Genomic DNA, 18,148 nt, shown 5'->3' with positions numbered 1-18,148 from the left:
GAGTTGGAGTGTGCTCTGTCGCCCAGGCTGGAGTGCAGTGGCACCATCTCGGCTCACTGCCACCTCCGCCTCCCAGGTTCAAGCAATTCTCTGGCCTCAGCCTCCCAAGTAGCTGGGATTACAGGTGCTCGCCACCACGCCTGGCTAATTTTTGTATTTTTAGTAGAGACAGGGTTTCACCATGTTGGCCAGGCTGGTCTCTAACTCCTTACCTCAAGTGGTCCGCCCGTCTCACCCTCCCAAGGTGCTGGGATTACAGGCATGAGCCACTGTGCCTGGCCCACTCATTACTCTTACTGTCAATTCCCGTGGGTCTTTGATTTTGTTTGCCTGGATGATGTCCCTTCCAGCTTTCAGATGCCAGGTTCTTGGGCAACAAGACCTGTTTCCAACAGTTACCCAATGTGTCTGGCCCTGCAGTAGGGCCCTAGGTGTAGAAGACACATGAAGGGGTGTGACCATTTGCGCAAGTGACTTTCCTGCTCACAGGTAAACTGAGAAAACCAAACTAAGTAAGAAGGCCCATCCCAGCACTCAGATTCTGGGCTCCTATGAATAAAAAATGGAAAAGAAGGAGGGAGAAAGGAGGGAAAGAAGGAAAGACGTCGAGCTGAAGGGAAGATGTATCCTGGAGATCTTGTGGCGAGAGTAAGGGGTCAAATGTGGCTGCCTTTTGAATATCTCACCGTATCTGTGATGGTGAAGTATGGTGGGTATAAAAGTACATCATTTAGTTAACGATGCATAACAACCCAGACCAAAACTTAGAGGATTAAAACAACAACCACATTTCTAGCTCACGATTATGCAGGTCAGTCATTAAGGTTAGGCTCAATGGGAGGTTCTACTGGTCTTGGCAGGCTGGGGGCTCATCTTGGCTGGGCTAGCTCCTGCATCTGTATCAGTGAAGGATCAGCTGGGGGCTGGGGGCTGGCTGGTCTAAGATGGCATCTCTCACATGTCTGGGGGTTGGCTGGTGGGTTGCTAGCGCAGTTGTGGGGACTGAGCCGTGTATCTGTGATCCTCCAACAGGCCTGCCGTGCAGGGTTCCAAGAAATCGAGCAGAAGAGTGCAAGACTTCTTGAGACCTAGGCTCAGAATTGCTCCAGTCACCTCTGCAAAACAGATAAAAAGGGTGAGGAAATCATCCCCACCTCTGATGGGGAAGCTGCAAAGTCACATTGCAAAGGATGTGGGTATAGGAAGGAGGAGGTGATTACAACCATTTTTAATCACTCTACCACAAATAGTAAACATACGTAAGTGACTTAAACAAGCTAGGGATTTATCTATCTATCCCTCAACTGTCTGAAGTGGCTGTCCAGAAGTAGCATGGCAGCTCTTCAAAGTGTTCAGATTCTGACTTTTTCTGTCTTTCTGTTCTGCCACCTCAATGCTGCTTCTACCCCTTAAGGTTGCCTTGTGTTCCAAAATTGCTGTTGAGGCTCCAGCCATCAAGTCCTCATTCCAGGCAGAAAGCAGAAACAGTTGGGTGGGGAGGAGAGGCAGTGGCCACTAATGAGCATACCTTCCAGCTGAATCAGCTTCACCCAAAAACTTCTGTCTCCTTGGTTGACACTAGCTATCAAGGGAGTCCTCAAATTGAGAACTTTGCCATATGGAATAAAATCAGTTTTCTTAGAAATGAAGATGTGGAGAATGAATATTGGGTATGAAAACAGCAGAGTCTGCCACAGGGAAGAGAGGCAGAGGGAAAAGAGGGGGAGATGTCCCAAAAGGAGTTGAAGGTGACTCACTCCCTCTTCTTGGCATTTTAACTAAAGGACTGAGTAACATCTATCTAGAAAGCAGGGAAGCATTCTTTTTCAATCATTTCACTTGTGAAATTATATTAAATATACAGAAGTGTGTGCAAATATGTACTAAATGTATCTGTACATTCATTAACGAAAATAAACATCCATGTACCCTAAGGGCAAGAGAGAATTATCAGTCACTGTCCCATCAATAGAGCCTGCAGATCCAGGACCTGTCCTCCTCTCACCCCTCCTGCAGGAGGGCACCCCTACATAGTGCATCTCCCCACCACGTCCTCCGCTTCCACCAGTGGAGAACCCTGGGTGGGAGCCCCAGTCCCAAGCACAGCCCACCTTGTCTATCTGGACAGCACCTGCGGCCACCCCCTGGTGCTGCTGCCGCACCTCAGGGCAGCTCCTCTTCACCGCTTGCACCCTAGAACTGGGCCAGGCTTAGCGGCACCCCCCACCCCCCGCCATCCCTCTCACAAGCCTCACTGACTCCAGATGGGCTCTCTGAGGCCCCAAAGAGAACAATAAATGTCAGGAAAGGCTGATGTCAGAAGGAGGTGATAAAACATAAAATGCAGACAAGGCCGCTCTGGTCTGGCCCAGACATACAGGCCCCATTACAGCTTCCCGCCCGAGAGCGATTTTCCCTGGCCTCCACTGAGCCGTGACACCTCAGAAAAGGCGCTGGGCCAGGGGAGAGGGGACAGAGTGGGCTGGGCACTCAGCCTCAGGGTGAGCATCGGGCATCAGAGCCCTGGGCAAGCAGGTGGCCGCTCTGTGGGGGGAGTTCTTCCCCCAGCCCAGGGAAAAGTGAAGTTTGCACCATTGCTCATGCAATTGGGTACGGACCAGGCAACCATCGGAGCCCCCTTCCTCGGCCATGTCCCAATGTCTCATGTCTCATGTCTCATGTCAATGTCTCATGTCTCATGTCTCATGTCAATGTCTCATGTCTCATGTCTCATGTCAATGTCTCATGTCAATGTCTCATGTCTCATGTCTCATGTCTCATGTCAATGTCTCATGTCAATGTCTCATGTCTCATGTCAATGTCTCATGTCTCATGTCTCATGTCAATGTCTCATGTCTCATGTCAATGTCTCATGTCTCATGTCAATGTCTCATGTCTCATGTCTCATGTCTCATGTCTCATGTCAATGTCTCATGTCTCATGTCAATGTCTCATGTCTCATGTCTCATGTCTCATGTCAATGTCTCATGTCTCATGTCAATGTCTCATGTCTCATGTCAATGTCTCATGTCTCATGTCAATGTCTCATGTCTCATGTCTCATGTCAATGTCTCATGCCTGTCTCATGTCTCATGTCTCATGTCTCATGCCTCATGAGGCCCCTGGGGCCAAACTCTTAGCTGATGTCAGGCAGAAGAGCTCTGAGCCAGCAAAGGCCAAGAATTCTAGGGCACGAGCCCTACCCATGTGGAATGAATACTCTGTGTCAGAGTCCCAGGGGTGCCCAGAGATGGAAGGTCCTGCCAAGCTGGGGCTTCAGAACCTCCACCCCTCCTTGAGTCAAGATTCTCCTCTCCAGCATGTTCCTCATGCTTGCCTCATTATTTCAAATTATTTCATCTGAAGAACAGGCTCCCAACTAAAAATGAATGCAGGAATAAATGAGTGAATGAATGCACGAATGAGTAAACCAGTGAATGAATGAATGGCTGACAGCCATGTGCTGGGAAAGCATTGTGATCTATTGCACAAGCACTTATTAAATGGGTACCCAGTGTGTAAGTGGTGCCTACAACACGAACAGCACCTGTGCAGACGGCAGGGGGTACCGAAAGGAAAAGACCCCGCCTTGGCCACCATCCCAGGGGGGGACTTGTGTTCTAAGAGGCAGTCTATCAGGGGAGGAAGACAAGCCTGTGAAAAAGTAGAAAGTACTGTAATAACAGACCCTGCAGCCATGCCTCGCTTGTCTCCAGGCGTAACTGTCTCATCCTCCCCTCCAACCAAGGCCCTGATGTTGTGCCCACATTCCACCACCCCACAAGCTACCCCTGTGTCCCTTCCCCTTGCAAGCTGGCCCCACGCCAGCTCCAAGGGGGGCCTGGCTGATGCCCCATTAATGGCCCACCCCACTCCTTGCTGGCGATCAATGGGGCCAACAACACTGGACCAGCGGTTCCGGGGGGCCTCTGCCCCATTGTCCCTCTCCCAGAATCAGAAGCGACTTGCTGCCTCCTCTCCTGGCTGCTGTCCTGCAGAGACATGAACCTAGAGCTGCTGCAGGATCTCACTCTACCCAGAGGGGCTGCAGCCCACAGGCAGAGTGGAGGACTGTAGGCAACGTGCACCAAGTCACCCCCAGACCCCTCTGTGCTCCTGACCTGCAGTTCTGTGGAACCCAGAGCACCAGGGCATAAGCCTGCCAGAGTAGGGTTCTTGTGTCTCACACAGAAGTCACTCCCTCAAAGTGGCCACATAGAGGCTACAACAGAAGGAGAGATTCTCTGCCTGGAGAAAGAGACGTTTAGGCAGAGTTTTATGAGATGGACATGAATTTGCCAGAAGGATAAGCAAGGAAGACCATTCCAGGTAAAGGGAGTGGCATGAGGAGGATCACGAAACTTTAACAAGCCTAAGTCCTTCAGGGTGAAGGGAGGAGTGGAATCCTAGCACGGATGCTGACCCCACAGTGATCTATGAGGACATACAGACATGATCTCTATTTGAGGTTAATAATTAGCTTTATACCCGTGAAGAAAATTGAGGCACAGAGAGGGTAAATAACTTGCCCGAGGCTGCACAGCTGGTAAGTGGCAGAGCTCAGATTCCCAGTCAAGCCCCTGGGAAGAGTCCAGACTCTTTCCACTCTGAATCCCATCATGTCACCTTGGGCAAGTCATTTGACAGGCTGAGCCTCTGTCTTCTCCACTGTGAATGGAGATATAAAATCCTAATGATAGACCGGAGATCTGAGCAACAGAGCTTTACATCTTTTTTTTTTTTGTATGTAAATGGGGATACCCTGCCCTTTCTCCCTGAGGGAGGCAGTCTTGGGAAATGGACAGGTGTGCAGGCTGGGAAGTCCCCAGGCCTGAGCACGTCCACTTGACCATTCTCTTTCCCAGTGGCTTTGGGCAAGTCTTTTAATTGAGGAACCTCAGGTTCTCATATGTAAAATGGAACTAGTGAGACCCATCTCATGGGGTGGGCTAGCCAACGGTCTGATTCATAGGAAGTTTAGCATGCTGGCCAGCTGCAGTATGTCAGGAGATGGGGCCGGGGGCCAGGGGCCAGAGGCCAGAGGCCAGGGAGGGGTGACGGGCTAAGGAGCACAGGCTCTGTCCTAGCACTTTCAGAGGAGGAGATGAGCTTGGGAACAGTGCAGCCCCAGGAGAGCAGCCAGTAGAGGCGAGCCCTAGCCCTGAGAACCCCACAGGGGTGGAGGAGGAGGCCTGCAGAGGCCAAGGGCTCTGGAGCACAGCACCTCAGGGAGCAGCAGATGCCAGGAGTCAGGCCAGCCGAGGAGCCGGGCAGGCAGGTCAGCCCGTCAGATGCCACAGAGAGGGCAGCCACGATAAAAGCCCCCAAGTGCCTGTCAGATCTGGCAATTAGGAGGTCATCAGCGACCTTGGCAGCGGCTGTCAGGCAGTGGGAGGGCAGGAGGCAGCTGTGGGGGGCCAGGCAGAGGGAGTAGAAGCTGGCAAAGCGGGAGAGGCGCTCCCACGAGAAGAGATAACTAGGAACATCAAACAGTGAGATATGGTGGGCAGGCAGCGAGGCCTGGGAGTTCTCAAGCACGGAGGGCCCAGTGCGGGTGGCTGAGCCCTGCACCCACCCCATCCCCACCCCACCTCAATTACCCAAGGCAAGGCAGGGCAGTCACTTCCAAGGACACAAAGGTTCTGCCTTTCAAGTGCACCATGTCTGAAGTCCAGCCCCGCTGGGCACCCAGGTCAGGACTTGAAGCACTCTCTGGTTGTAACTCCAGTGTACCTCGATGTCCTAAGTTAGTGCAGACACTTGGGAAGGTGGATTGGGCATGCATCACGGATGGATGGACAGATGTTTGGATGAATAGATGAATGGATGGATGGATGGTCAGTTGGATGAATGGACAGATGGATAAAATGCTAATGATAAATGAACTTAGAAAAATTGAACTTTTAGAAATCCAAAACTAGCTAGAAGCAATTGAGTGAAGAGTGACAAGAAGATCCCCCTGCATTGTCCTGGAGGTGAGCCTGTGTGTGCCATAGAGGGCTGGCAGCTGGCTCTCCAGCCCCATCCCTGCCTCCTAGCCAAAGGGTGCTCTGGGAACTTGCCCAGTGCTCTCTGCCCAGGCTGGTCCTGCTCCAGAAACACCCTTCTCTGCCTTCTCCATCTGCCTCCTTCCTCCTCATTATCCTTCAAGGTGTGTTCAGATGTCCCCTCTTCTAGGAAGCTGTCCCTGACTTTCGCCTTCTGGTCCTTCCTGTCCCCAGCTGGTTTGGGGAGGGAGCCGTCTTGCTACTACATGCATCTCTCATCAGAGTCTCCATGGCCTACGGTAGTGCCAGAAGAGTAGAAGATGCTTAGTAGACTAGTAAACTAATTTGTGAAAGGAAGGACAAAGGGAAGGAGGGAGAAAATGAGTAAAAACCTCTATTAACCAGAATGCCTGGCTCCCCATCGGGGGATAAATGCTAAAGTGCTCTGCTCCTGGACCTCTTGCTGCTCCTTCCTAGACCTCCTAGCCTAGGGCCTGCTTTAACCAGTAGTTGTGTGCTTGACAACTAGCAGCACCCCTGCACTCCACCCTCCCCTACCTTCCACCAACCACATGCCCAGGGTCAGATATGTTCTTGCAGCACACAGGCTAGAGATGGAGTGGGGTAGACAAAGCCCAATCCACCGACAGTCTTGCCGAGACCAGATGACTCCAGCATCTGAGGCCAAGATCAGAGAGGTATGGAGAGCAGGCTGGCCTGGGCAGGTGAGGAGGATCAGGCAGGTCTTCGGAGCACAAGAAGGGCAGATTCTAGAAGGGAGGGATGTAGTGTTTTCAGAAGATTCATGGGAGAGACAGAAGCACCACAAACATGGCACACTTGTTTCACTACTAGATTAATAATGTGTCCATCGTTCATTCAACACATCTTTACTGAGCAGCTGCTTGGGCCAGGCACTGTGCTCGGGACCAGGAATCCAGGCATGAGCAAAGCAAGACCCCATCATGTCTCTGTGGAGAATTCACAGGCATAAACTCCACCCACAACAAACTGGTCCAATTTAAAAGATTTCTTAGAATGAGGGCATTTTAATGTCCAATGAGCAAATCGAATTAATTTGCAAGGAATATTGTAGCCCCACCCCTGCCACTCCTGATCCCCTTTCCTCGCCTTATCTTTCTCCATAGCACTTACCACCATCTGATATGCCATTTACTTATTTTATTTCCTTTATGGCTTGTCTCCCCCACTAGAGTGCAAACTGGAGAAATGAAAGAAGTTGTGTCTGTTTTGTTTGCCTAGAGCTGTGCCTGGCAAAGAGTGGGCACTCAATTATTGAAAAGGGGATGGATGGATGGATGGATGGATGGATGGATGGATGGATGGATGGATAAATGGATAGGTGGATGGATAGATGGATGGATGGATGGATGGATGGATGGATGGATGGATGGATGGGTGGATGGATGGATGGATGGATGGATAGGTAGATGGATGGATGGATGGATGGATGGATGGATGGATGGATGGATAGGTAGATGGATGGATAGGTGGATGGATGGATGGATGGATGGATGGATGGATGGATGGATGGATGGATGGATAGGTAGATGGATGGATAGGTGGATGGATGGATGGATAGTTAGATATGAATAAATGAATTGGGGTATGTATGAGTGGTGGTTGTATGGGTGGGTGGGAAGATGGGTAGATAAAGGAACGAATGAATGGATAGATGGGTGGAGATGGATGAATGAATTGGTAAGTATATAAGTGAGTGGATGGGTGGGTAGACGAATGGGTGGATTGGTGTATAGATGGATGGGTGGATAGATGGGTAGATTGGTGGATGGGTGGTTGCATAGATGAAACACTTTGGGGATATACGGTTTGGGGGCAGTGGATAAGTGACCACTCAGATCACAGGAATATTTTGAAAAAAAACAGAAACACTTAAACATGATATGTTTTCCTATAAATACAGAAAATCACTAAAAATCCTCCAGCATTTTTCTCTGAGTTGATCATCACTATTTTCATTACAGAATCCAAATGTTTCTCCCAGTTGCAATCTGAGAACCCTCACCATTTTAATTTATTACTCCCAGGTCCTTGACTTGAAGTAACAGCGTAGTTAGAGTTGTTCCTCACACAAGTGTGACTACACGACGTTGGTCTAATGCAATGAGTAAAGTACACAGAAATGATTTTTGCACCTGTAAGACGTGTGTGACAATAACTACCCTCCATGGTGTGTTGGTCTATTTGTCCACACGGAGTACCTGGGACAGGCCCAGAACACAGTAGTTGCTCAATAAAGGCTGGCTCTTATTTTACTTTTCAGGTGAAATCATCACACATTTCATGAGTCCTAACTGAGTCGTTTTTCTAGAGCTAGCATCTTGTCAGTCATTCTGGGGACCAATCCAGAACAACCACAACCACATTAGCCTTACCACGTCCCCCACCAAGCCCCCAGATTCTCAAGATTCAGGAAAAGAGAAATTACTTCTCTGAAGCCAGACTGTCTGCAGGGTGGGAGAGCAGCCTTTCCCATGGCCCACAGCACAACCACCCTGCAGCCAAAAGGTCTGCATCCAATGCTGGCTCTGCTCCTTACCCAGCTGTGTGACCTTAGGCCAGTGACTTAACCTCTCTGAGCACCACTCTTCTCATCTGTAAAACGGGAGCAACAATAGCATGTGAGTACAAGGATGGTTGTGAGGATCTCATGAAAAATAACTGTAAAACATTTAGCTCCACAGGCAGAGAGCATGAATTCAGTAAATAGTAAGTGTAGTAATAATTATTATTATTAGTTTCCTAAAATAACAATTCTCCTCAGGTAGATCATTCTCAACTGTAAAATTAATTAGGCCCTCACAATCACAGTGAGACAGAGCAGAGGCTTTCATTCAAATTATGTCCATAAGGAAACAGGCTGATCAGAAAGGGTGAGAGGCTAGCCTGAGGTCACACAGCAAAAAAGGTGGTATCAGAAAGATGCCACCACCTCCTGCCCAGGCACCTTCCTAAGGCCTCTCCTGAAACCTAGCAAGACATCCTCTCCCACTTCCCAGGACTAGGCCCTGCTCATCTTTGTCCTGTCTTCCCCTCCCCCTTTCCCAGGCAAACATGATTTCATTCAGCCCCAAACGTGTGAGAAGCTTGGGCTGATGCATAATTCATGATGCCAATTTGCATTCCCTGTGCCAGGCCTCCAGCCTCCTCCCCCACCGCCCCCAGCCCAGCCCAGCCGATCCTCCCAGATCGAGCATCTGCGTTCCCAGTGACATTTTTCTAGCAGCAGTGGTTCTGGAAGCCCATCCCAGGGATAGGATCTCACAGAGCTGGAAATACTCTGTGAATTGTAAGCACTTCCTTGCCCCGAGGGCCTTGTCAGAGCGATCCTGTGGCATGTCCTCGGGGACCTCTGGGTCAAGTCCCGGTCAGAATGGCAGTGGGGGCAGGAGGAAAATGTGCGCATGGCATTTAAAGCAAGCCCACGTGCAAGGATTCTTGGCTCGTCCCTCTGTGGAAGGTATATCTCATGCTCCATTTTGGCCCAAACCACAGGGTGCCCAAGGTCAGGTTTGCTGACCCCCAGCCAACCTGTCAGAGCTTGTCCTCAGATGAGAATATGGGTCTGGTTGAGTCCAAAGTCCACACTGCCTCTGTGCACAGGCCCTAGGGGAGGCCCCAAACTCCTGCAGACGATTTGGCTGAGGCCTGGGGAGGGTGTGGCCTTGACTCTGTGTCCTCACCTGCTAGCCTGAGCCTTCATGACCCAGCCTTCCCCCCGGGAGGAGATGCAAGGGGGAGACGACACCACCAAGGACTGCCCCAGTGGGAGACCCCAGACTGGTCCAGTGCAGGGAGCTTCCAGGCCAGACTCCCCCATCCAGGGGCCTGGCAAGCCCCAGGAACCAGGCACAGACCCATCCCCTAAATGGGGCTCCCAGAATGGACAGGCATCAGGACATGGAAGCTTCCTCTGGGACATTAAGGAGGCTCATAGGGACATACATGGGCTCGGCCACCCAGAACAAGTGCCTTGGTGTGGCTGATCATGGGGACAGCCAGACTGCCCAATGTGGAGAAGGGGGTCTCTGAGGGCGAGGCTCTTGTCCTCTCCATCCTCATCATGACACACACTAGGTGCTCAGTCTTCAAAATCACCACCATGCACTAAGTGTCTGCTGCATGCCAGGTATCCTTCAGGGCAGCAGGCCTCAAGCTCCAGCCCCATTTTGCACATGAAAGAGACCAGTTCTGAGAGGTGACACCAAAGCCAGTTCGAAGTGACACAGCTGGGAGATGACAGAGCCCGGGCTCAAGTCCGGTTCAGTGGAAAATCCTCACTCCTCCTGTCCCACTCCAGGCCTCAAGAAAGGGGAGAAGGGAGAGATTCACATTCCTAGTGGAGGAGAATCCCTTCCTACCAGCCCCATCTGAAGGCCAAGCTCCCAGCCAGACACGGCTGCTTGGAGGGAAGCAGGGAGAGGGAAGAGCAGTTTACGCTAGAGCTCAGCTGGGCCTTATCGGGCAGTAGACACGGTGAGGTCAGCAGGGGCTCCTCGCCCCTCACCCCAGCTCTGCCCTCCTGGGCCCCTCTGTTGTGTCTGCCACAGGCGAATAGACTCAACTCAGTATCTTGCCATCTTAAGGCCAGAGGTGCTTGGGCTGGGGAGGAATGGGCCTGAGCTCCCTCCCAGTCAGCTGCAGCCCCAGGACGGCTTCACCTTAGCCTCTTGTCCCTGCAGACCGGCTACAACCTTCTGGCCATGCGGCCACCCCGCAGGGCCACAGGAGATGAATGGGAGCCCTGAGGCTCACCCAAGAGACCCTGAGAACCCGAGGGCCCTTTTTAGAGACAGCCCTGAGAGCCAAGGGAATGTCCTGGCCACAGGCAGCCCACCGGCTTAGTGCGTGATGCAGGCTGGCGCTGCACTAGGCGGGTCTGCATTCACGATCTGATTCTCACGCCCGTTCTTCAGATGGACACTGAGGTACAAAGAGATGAAGCTTCATGCCCGGGAGTTTTGCAAACTCCTGGTGATTGAAGGGAGGAGTGTTTGATGGTGTGGGTGGGGGGCGGGGGGCACTGAGAGGATGCGCTACACAGTGGGCCTAAATACCACATGCCAGCATGCTCAGCAGCAGCTCGACCCCGGCCACATCACCATAGCCCACTAAGCCTTGCCGGGAGGCTCAGGTTCAGCCCTTTCATGCAGATGACGACAATGAGCCCCGCAGGTGTAGTAACGTGCCCAATGCTGCACAGCAGGCCCAGGAGAGTGAGGTTTAAACCCAGCCTCCAGGGTTTAGGGCCTGCACACTCCACCACACCCCACTGCCTCTCCAGGTCAGCGATGTTCGCTTCACCCACCTTGTGAAGAGGGCTTCCTTCCCTTGCTAATGGGTAAACTGAGGCACAGGCCAATTACCTCTCTTTGCAAGCCCTAAGAAAAAGGGGAGCTGCCAGCACACACTGGGTATTTCCTATATGCCTCCTCCCTCCCAAGCGTTCCCTTCATTATTTCATGGAATCCTCACAACGATCTCATGTGGTGGGTGCTATCGTTCCTTTCTACAGATGGGAAAACTGAGGCCAGTGAAGTGAACTGTCCTCAGTTGCAGTGCCAGGTGAATGGCGGAGCTGGCCATCCAAGGTCACAGCGGGCTCATGGGCCTTGGCTTTGGCCGTGTCGCCGCAGCCAGCTGAACCTCAGGGTGGCCTGGCAGCTCATGCTTTGAGTTGTGAGCCCAGTGCCTGGGTGTGAGCCCTGGGTCTGCGACCGTCTGCTGTGTGACCTGGGCAAGTTTCAGTTTGCCCATCTGTGACATGGAGTAATGCCCATGACTGCCTCACAGGCTGTTATGAGGCCCAAATGACACAACACAGGTCAAATGCTGGGGACAAGGCAACGCACAGAAAATGACCAGCACACATCCAGTGCTGCTATTGCCATGACAGTTACATGGTGATGACACAGCTTGAGTGGGGCTTTGAAAGTCTGACACCTTATAGCCCAGGGGTTCTCCAACTTCAGCGTGCATCAGTTTACCTGGGGGCTGGCCTCACCCTCCATCTCCAACTCCCGGGTCTGGGGTGGGACCCAGGGATTTGCATTTCTGAAAGTTCCTGGGTGATACTGAGGCTGCTGGTCTGGGGTCCACACTTGGAGGGCCACAGCATAGAACTTGCAGGATGTTTAATGTTCATGAAGAACCTCATGGGCAGGAGTGAAAATCTGGCTGCTGGGCTCAGGAGAGACAGCTCTGGGTAGATCACTGCAGGCCCCAAAGCAGAAGGGCAGAGTCAAGCCCACAGTTGTCCTTTGATTGGTGAGCCAGCCTCATGCTTCCACTTACCTCAGTTGTCCCCTGTCCCCAGTTGTGGGCTGGAGTGAAGCCAAGTGCCTCTTCTGAACTGGAGGTTGCCCTTGAGCCCAGAACTTTGGGTTGGGGGTCCTGGCCAGGCCTCTTTCATCCCTCCTCCCAGGACACAGCCACGCACTCAGGCAGCAGATCAAAGGGAGCTCCTCCTCTGATGAAGGGCCTGCCTCTGCCAGCTGCTTCTCTCATTCCCACTGAAGCCTCCCATCAGCTGGGAAAAGTAGATATATACCATCCCCATAGTACAGAGGAAACACCTGAGGCTCAGAGAGGCCAAGCAACTTGCCCAAGGCCACACAGCCAAAAAGGGGCCAGCCTAGTCACAACCCCCAGAGAGCTCCCCCGGCTGCTCCCTGGTCACCCTTGGGGTCCCATGCAAGTGCACTCAAGGTCCCCCAAGCCAGGGCTAAGGCCCCCGCATAAGCTCTGATCTTTTCTCCGTGATGGTACTGACCACAGCTGCAGTTAAACCAGTCTCTGTCTGGCAATTTGTATATCTGTCTCTCCCACTGGCATGCCAGCTTAATGAAGGCAGGGGCTGTACTTCTTGCTTCTCACCCAGTCCCCAGAGCCTGGCACCAAGTGGGCTCTCCCTAAGCATCTGTTTCCTGAAAAATGAATGAGCCCAGTGATGCCACAGCACTGCCTGGGGCACCCAGCTCGGTGGCAGACCCATGGGGAGGTGGAGACTCTGGGCACCTGCTTCCCCCTGAGCACCTTTCCAGGTGGGAGCTTGGGGCCTGGGAGCTCAGGCAGGTCATTCCCCAGGGACTTCCTGACCTGGCCAAGCCCAAGCCTTGGGCACATCCCCAGAGCCCACAGCCTATAGCCCACCCTGCGGGTTCTCATGCCTTGTCACTGTTTCTGCCTCAGATGAGCCCAGGAGATCTGAGCAGGCCCTACATGCTGCCTGCCCTGTCCTCTGGCATGCACCTCTGCTTTTCAAAACACTTTGTCTTACGACAATGAGAGCAGAATGTCTCACCATCTAAAACTGAAATTCTGCCGACTTGCTTTCCACACCTGTGAAATGGGATGATAACCCACAACTCAGTCGGCCTTGTGGGGAGCTTGAGGGCCTAGGAGATTCTGCGTATGAGATCCATGGGGTGATCAAATGTCCCGCTTTTCCCAGGACTGGTGAGTTTCCTGGGGTATAGGACTGTCAGTGCCAAAACTGGGACAGACCCAGGCAAAAAGAGATGATTGGCCATCCTGCCTGAGAGGCCTTGACAAGGACGAAACGTGTGTTTTAAATCTCTGAGCTGAGGAGGGAAGGCTGAGGGATTCACTCCTAAGGTTGCAGAGCAAGTCAAGAGTGGAATCAGCCCAAGATCCCTGTCGGTCTTCCTGCCTCTCAGGGTCTGTCACCTGCCAGAGGCTCCTGACACCTGTTCCTTGTGGCTCCAGCAGCTGGGTCTGCACGTGGCTGGGGAATGGAAAGCTCACGTGGCAGAACAGCTTTGTAGTGGGAAGCTCAGCACACAGGTGGAGCCGGGTGGGCCACCCTCTACCTGACTCACTGCCTCACCTGCCTTTCTTTTAAAGCATTTTCCTGCTCCAAACACAATCAAGTTCAAAACAAACAGTTCAACCCAGCTGCCAGCCATGGGAGCAACCATGTGCAACAGGCAGAAAGCATTGCTCCCTCTGCTTGGAGGAGTTAGGGGAGGCACCTGGTCCCTAAACAGGAGGGACCCACATCCCGCTTAGGATTGGTGCACCCTGGGGGCCCTGCAGGATGCTGGGATGCCCGTGCATGCTGCAGGGCGTGGCTCCCCAATAGCCAAGCTGGCCAGCTCAGCCAAATGGACAGGCCAAAGGGGACAGAAGAAGTGGCCATGAAAGCTCCAGTTTCCGCAGGCTCTAGCATTCAGTAGACCTGGGTTCAAACCCAGGCTCTGCCACTTACCAGTCAGTGTCCCTGGGTGAGTAGTTTAATCATCTTTCCTGAATGACCTTCTGTGTGCCTGGCACTGTACATGGATTATGTCACTTAATTCTCACTGCAGCCACATAAAGAAGCTGCTGAAAGGCGAAGTAACCAGGCCGAGGTCGGAGGGCTGCCAAGTCAGAGCTGAGATGCAGAGGACGATGGAAGGCACGCGGGGTTCCTGCAGAGCAGTACAAGCACAAGTGTTTTGCCTGCGGCACAGAGTTGGAAAATCAATACACATGAGATTCTTTCCTCCCATTTTTTGTATTTCTGAAACCCTGGTGGGGGGGTCTAGAGTAAGTGCTCAGCAAAGGTTTATGAAATGAACGAATGCACTGGTGCATTTTGTCCTCCTAGAAGTGTCCAGAGCAAATATGAACACACATGCAACAGGGATGTCTTGATGAGGGTCTGTTTCCCCTACGCCCTGTAAGTGTTCACATGCAACCATAGTGGCTTCTAGGGGACGCTTCTGGCACAGGGTTGGACACACCACCTACTGGAGGACAGACCACTGGTGTGTGGATGGTATTGGAGATGCAAGGACACCTGCCCTAATCAGCTCCTTGCTCTCCTCTGCCGACCTGCCCTATGGTAAGAAGTGGGGAGGCCCCTACCCCTCCCAGGCCTCCCTGTCCTCTCTGCCCACTCGGGAGCCTGGTGCCCAGTCTTCGCTCTGAATTGTTGACTCTCTGCTGGGGCACACCCCACCCCCACTTTACCACCCTCCCCAGTCTTTCTACCCACTTGCTTTTTGGATTCAGCATTGTCCAGGTTAGGAAAGGTGGCGACCAGCCTCTTTACAAACTAGCCCCTATGTGGAATTCAATAAACCTCTGGTCTTCCTAGAGCAGAGACCAACCTGGGGCAGGCTTGGTAGGGCCTGAGCTTGGTGGGGCCCTGTTGGGGGCTGCCTGATGCACACACACTTGCTGGGACCCCTTGAAGTGGCCCTGTCTGCCGCGGGACCCGCAGCCACACTGCTGGGCCCAGGGTGCGTGCAGCCTCAGCTCTGGAGTCACCGGCCAGGCTGAGAAATAGGAGGATCAGCAGAGCTGTAGACCCCTCAGCTTTGTTCTCTCCCGCCAGGGCTTTAAGTTCAGGGAACAAGCCCGGCTAGGTGGCGAGGATGGGAGTGGGGGCACAGTGGGGAGAAGGAAGGAGAACATCAGAGCCCCAGGCCACAGAGTTGGAACTGGGGGTGCCAGAAATCAATAAGTCTGGGTTACCTTACCCTTTTTGAAGGTGCAGAGGTCAGTCCTCTCCCAGATTTTCATCCCTCCCTCCGCCCCTCCCCTCTAGCCTGCACAGGTGCCCTGAGACCCCTGCCTAGCCCAACCCACCTACCCCTCTCCTCTGGACGTGCTTATCCGTGCTCTGCCTCAGCCTGAACACCTGCCCACAGTGGTCCTAGCCTTCCAATTAAACCTGGAGTCCACAATTTAGGGCAGCTGTGTGTCCTTGGGCAAGTCACTTAACCTCTCTGAGCCTTGGTTTCCTCAAATGTAAGTGGTGGTAAAGATCTCTCCTACTCAGAGGAATGGCTGGAGACCATGTTTATAAAGGGCACTGTTCTCTTCCACCCTTCCTTCCCTTTCCCCTTGTCAGGGCAATAAAAGCCAACATCACCCTCGCTGGCTTCTTCCTGCCAGGCTCGCCTCCCACTTCTCCCCAAGCCAGCGTCCTAGCTGCTCCCCACTTCTACCCAGCCATGTTCTCCCCTAGCCTTTGGCCTGTGCTGAGCCCTTCTCCTGCCCCTCCAGTTACCCAGAGCCTAACCCCCACCCCAGTCAGAGCGCTGGCTGTCAGAAGGCAGGGATGCAATTTCCGCTTCTCCTGCAGAAGTCCTGGGCTGTGTATTGGCAGGTGCATCTGCTGACCTGACATCCCAGCCCCAGCCACCACCCATGTCAGGACATCGTCTCCAACCAAAGGCCCCATCATCATGATGAAAATGATCATTAGTTTCCTGCCTTCCACGCGTCAGGCATTTTACAATCCTGACTCACTGAATCTTCACAGCCCAAGTATAAGTACTTATCAACCCCATTTTACAGATAAGGAAACTAAGGCTCAGAGAGCTTGGGTAAGTGGCCAAGAGTGCCCAGCCAGAAACAGTGAGTCAGATAGAAGCCAAGATCTGTCTGGCTCTGATGTTCAGCCTGTGCACCTGCAGCCATGCGGAGGCACAGGCTGAAGGGGGCAGACCCCAGCTCTCCCTGGTGAGGGGCAGCACCCGATAACCCTTGATGCCCTGGACAGTGGGCCCCCCGGGGGAGCAGAAAAACAGAGCTCCAGGCTGGCCTAAGGCTCATCAGGTCTTGGGACTCTCGCGTGAGGCCTCCGTTGTTCTACCTGTAAATGGAGTGAGGCTGGATCCACTAAACCATGCTAGAGTCACAGCGAGTTGAGGCCAGAGAGGAGAGCGCAGCATGGGGCCGGTCAGCCAGCTGCAGCCATGGGAGACTGTGAGAGACAGAGCAGCAGAGCCATTGAGGCAGCCCCAGATCCCAGGCAGGGAGCAAAGGGAGCAACGGCAATCCAGGCAGGAGCCAAAGAGAGGAGCCAGATGCAGGAGTGCAGACCGGGGTGTGGGAAGAGAAAGATCCCTGACAAATGGCTCCCATTTTCTCAGGGGAGGGTGTAAGGAGGGCATCCCATGGGGTCAGAGGCTGCTGGGGACAGAGGGGACGCAAGGAGTAGAGAGGCGCTGGTATGCAGCTGGCATGTGCTGGGGCAGAGGGTGTTCAAGGGCCCCTCCCCACCAGGCTCGATTCCTCTCACCCCAACCTCAGGAGCTGCTGGAACAGGAAATGAACTTCTGGGCTCCTGCAAAGAGAGCCCTCCACTCCTGGGAGTAGAGGCGGGCAGGGGTGGGGGCTGCAGAGGGCTTTGGCAGGCTGGACGTGGGACTAGCTGCCTGTGGCCAGAGAAGGGAGGGGTCTGCAGGGTGGTATTCCCACTCCCCACATTAGGTGGCCCACAGAGGGTGTGGGTAGAAAGGGGAGTGGCCAGACCCTCTAGCCAGGGGCAGGGGTACATGGTGCTTCCTATGGGGCCTCCCCTCCACCTCAAACCTCCATTCAAACCAGTCATAGAGCCTGACTTTGTTGGGTCATAGCCAGGTGAGACTGGGGGATTCAACCTCATTGCAGAGAGAACAGAAGAGGAAAGGCGTACATGTTCATTGAGCACCTGCTACACAGCAGGTGCTATGCCGGACTCCGAAATTAGGATGCCATCAAACCTCTAAAACAGCCCTTTGAGGAATATGCTATGACTCCATTTTACAGATGGAAGAGCTGAGGCCTAGGGAGGCTGAGGGATTGGCCCCTGCTGCATCAGCATCGTGGTTCAAAGGTTGAGATCTGGGCCAGTGGACTGGCTCTAAGCAGCTGTGGCTTGGGGCATTTTACTTAACAGCTGTGCCTCGATTTTCTTAGCTGTAAAATGGAAATCCTAACAATTCCTCCTCCTCGGGTTGCTATGCGGGTCACAGAAAACCATCACTGCGGGTGCCAGGCACACCACGAGGGCTCGCTGAGCAGAGGGATGCCCGGGGGATGGAGCCTGAAGCTCACACCTTGTCCTTGTGCTGGGCTCAATCGCATCCACCTGTGGCACCAGTCTTTCCAAGAGAGCATTTCTTTGTGTTGGTTTATTTTGAAGTCACTGAAGCAGTGGGAGTGAGAAAGGCAGGAGGGAGTGGGGCCCAGAGGAGAAGGGAGGAAGGAGGGTGGGCCCCCCAGGCAGCAGAGCAGAGGGAAGAGGAGTCCACAGCGGGTGAGAGGGGAGATTAGACACTAGAGAGGAAGGAATGCCAAGGTCACCAGGGTTAGGCTGCCTGGGGCCGCCAAGACCGCCT

At 53.2% G+C, this 18,148-nt stretch overlaps 1 long non-coding RNA gene across 3 annotated transcripts; it reads right to left on the bottom strand.

Annotated features, from left to right (window-relative positions):
- Nucleotides 1–764: 764 nt before the first annotated feature.
- On the bottom strand, nt 765–17,338 carry LOC107973753 (uncharacterized). 3 transcript variants are annotated; one of them, XR_001716164.3, is made up of 5 exons: nt 17,068–17,338; nt 16,639–16,749; nt 14,260–14,461; nt 12,017–12,242; nt 765–1,115 (listed from the first exon to the last, which is right to left on the bottom strand). It is a non-coding gene; the product is annotated as an uncharacterized LOC107973753 (long non-coding RNA). The 3 variants fall into 3 exon arrangements; XR_001716162.3 differs by lacking the exon at nt 12,017–12,242 and having other exon boundaries at nt 17,068–17,336; XR_001716163.4 differs by lacking the exon at nt 765–1,115 and having other exon boundaries at nt 11,888–12,242; nt 17,068–17,337.
- Nucleotides 17,339–18,148: the final 810 nt, after the last annotated feature.

Source organism: Pan troglodytes, chromosome 13 (assembly GCF_028858775.2).
Source record: "Pan troglodytes isolate AG18354 chromosome 13, NHGRI_mPanTro3-v2.0_pri, whole genome shotgun sequence".
NCBI lineage: Eukaryota > Metazoa > Chordata > Mammalia > Primates > Hominidae > Pan > Pan troglodytes.
The sequence above is the reverse complement of the archived record's forward strand: the minus strand, read 5'-3'. Positions and strand labels throughout refer to the sequence as shown.